Below are 3,229 nucleotides of genomic sequence, written 5' to 3'. Positions count from 1 at the left end.
ACATTGCCCCCTTTGCCCCCCCCCCCCACATGAAAAGATTTTAATTTTTTTTTTATTAAATACAAACAGAGATTATTTTCAAAGTTTTCTAAATTTATAGTATATTGAATATACACACGATCTGATATGGTAGCCTATCTATTCAAACAAACAATATAAAAAAAAAGAAAAAGAAAGAAAAGTAAAACTCACATGCACGATTAGTACTTGAGGAACCCCACATATGATACGGAAAGAAATCATTACAAGCGAAGTCAAGGTGTATTTGTTTCTATTCATTATTAAAAATAAAGTCTACCAACATCATTATTAAGAATTAAGTCTACATATATGACAGTTATTTACAGGTGGCATAATCTCAATGGAGCAACGGAGGTAATCAACGTCCCTATAACCCACTTCCAAATTAATTTTAGCCAAGTATGAAAAGTCCCCTTGGCGGTGCCGGACATCCATTGAGGAACAAATGTCATGATCGGGCGTGCCATGTCAGCTGACAACGAGAACTCTCTCCTCTTGATCAAATCCTAAGCCACAAAAAGCAACAGAGAGGAAAGGGAATGGTGAAGAAAAAGATAGAACAAGCTTTTTCATGAAATCAAAGATAGGCAGATGCAGATGCAGATTTTCCTACTTTGGAGAGTGGGAAAGGAATGTTTGTCCATCAAATGTTGAGTGTGCGTTTGGAGTTTACTTTAATTTCCACTTGGGGTTTTATAAGACGACAAATTATGTGTACATAATTGAATTCTTTGCTTGGAAAAGATTTCTTATGCTTCTCTGTGAAAGGAACTGAATTCTAATTCGGATCCATAAAGAAGATGCATGCAGCAATAGTCTTTGGGACAACACCTAAATCTCCACTTAAGATAACGACTCTATCAGCGGCGTGAGAAATTAATCAACCCAGCTTCAAAGAAAAAGCATCCATCTATAGGGCTGCGCATCCTTTTTATCTTTTTTGTTTTTTGAGGAACAGCAAGGATAAAATAAACTTTTTTTTTATTATTAATATGAATATTAGGTTAATATATATATATATATATATATCTCGATTAATTTCATAAATTCTAATATTAATAATTATATAAACGATTAATTCCATAAATTCTAATATTAATAATTATATAAATCTTTAATAATTTTAAAAATAAATTCATAATTATTAAAAAATAAAACTAAATCTTGACGAGGTAAATTCTTAATAGAAATAAAATGAATCTTGGAGACCATGGAGGCAGCCCGGCCCTGGGTTAGCACGTTTCCCATTGTTTCTACTCTTAAGAAATTTATACTATCCATGTTAATATTAAAGAGTTTATGAAAATTATTCGCAGACCTGCGATCTAAACTCAAGTTTTATATGTATATATAGGACCTCACATATATGCATCACCATCTCATACATTGCTGCATATCTGTGGAAAGTGCATTCATATTTCGTCATTCTCTTATCAAAAAAGAAAGAAAGAAGGGTTTATCATTAATTCCTGGGGTAGAATATCTCATAACAGTACTACTATATGTGTAAGAGACTAGATCTATACGTCTCTTTTTGGGTATCTTAATTAGCCATAATATCTTCCATCAAAATAGTGCTTTAATGGCATGATCCAAGCGATCAATCAGTGATTTTTTTGCCTTCATGAATCATGAAAAATGACATGTATACATGAAGATTGAACCAACTTTAAGCAAACATCATGTTTTTCCTTTTTGTTTCGTTATGTAGAACGTTAGCCACTTTCTAACTTGCTGGTAATCATGTTCATTATGGCTATTCAGTATATATGATTCGATATAATTTCATATCTTTGTAGTCATATATAAACAAATTAATTCGTTGGAGCTACATCAATGTAGCATCTGCAAATATCATCTTGATTGCATGCAAAATTCTCACATTATATGAAAGATTTTTCCTAGTATTATCAAATTTAACAGTTTTACTGTGAGAAATTTCTATTAGTATTTATACTCATAGTCCGTGAGTATATATATTATTAATAAACTCACGAACATAAATAGTCTATTAAAAAAACTTTTATTGGTAATTCATGGTATGTTGGTAAGTCTGTCGGTAATAAATATACTGATGGATTTACTAACGAATGAAATATGCTAAATTTTTTTACCTGTTTTATTTAATCAGTATCTCAATTGATAAATTTAACATATCAGTGATAGAAAAATTATATGTAATACCATTAGTGTTTTTATTTGTCCATCTATTTATCCATCGGTGAATATAATATATCATTTATATAATATTATTTGTAATTCCATCGCTGAATTAATAGTAGTAGTGATGTTCACAATAATTTTTTTCCAACTCTTTTTGGGATATATCGACAAAGTTGTTCCATTGATAACCTTGTCAATAATATTTTAAAAATATATTGAACAAAAATAATATAAAAATCAAATAGTTACTATAAATTTAAATATTTGTACATTTAAATATAATAAATCTAAAATAAAGGTGACGCTGAAAGAGGAGGAGGTTAGTCGTCGCTGCGATTATAAGGTGCACATATGCTATCCATATGTAATCTCATCTTCATTATTAATCGACAGAGTTTTTCATAATCAACACTTAATCACTCATATTTTTCAGTAAGATGGACTATCCGAGCCTATACTCATTGGTTTAATATCACCACAAACTCTAGAGTTTGGGTGTTCGGAATTGATTGCAAGCATCCAATAATCACTACGGGCAGTTTATATGTTCTCGGCTAGAGTGTTAGAGAGTTTGTACATCTAATTTTTTTATATATTATTATTATTATTATGATTATTGATAATATCCTATATATATATATGTTCGTTCAAACCCCCCACCCTGTAATTAATCTATTATACTATGAAAGGAATGCTGATTTTCTAACTACCCACTACCCAGAAACACCCATAATGGAGCATGCGTATTGCGTGTGGAGAACATTATCACCTTCCCCACTAAGCAACCCTTTTCACCGAACTACCGCCCTGTATCCGTGATTCATACATTCCATGCCCTTTTCTATATCAGGTCTTCGTCATTTCCTGGCCTTTTCTTTTATTAAAATAAATAAATCAGAGCCATCGACAACACCCATTTTCTTTTATTAAAATAAATAAATCAGAGCCATCGACAACACCCATTTTCTTTTATTAAAATAAATAAATCAGAGCCATCGACAACCACCCATATTCGAGATTAACAAATCCTTAATTGTTCCTTGAC

The sequence above is a fragment of the Populus euphratica genome, unplaced genomic scaffold, assembly GCF_000495115.2.
Source record: "Populus euphratica unplaced genomic scaffold, PopEup_1.0 scaffold603.1, whole genome shotgun sequence".
In the NCBI taxonomy this organism is placed as follows: Eukaryota; Viridiplantae; Streptophyta; class Magnoliopsida; order Malpighiales; family Salicaceae; genus Populus; species Populus euphratica.
Note: the sequence above shows the minus strand (reverse complement) of the source record.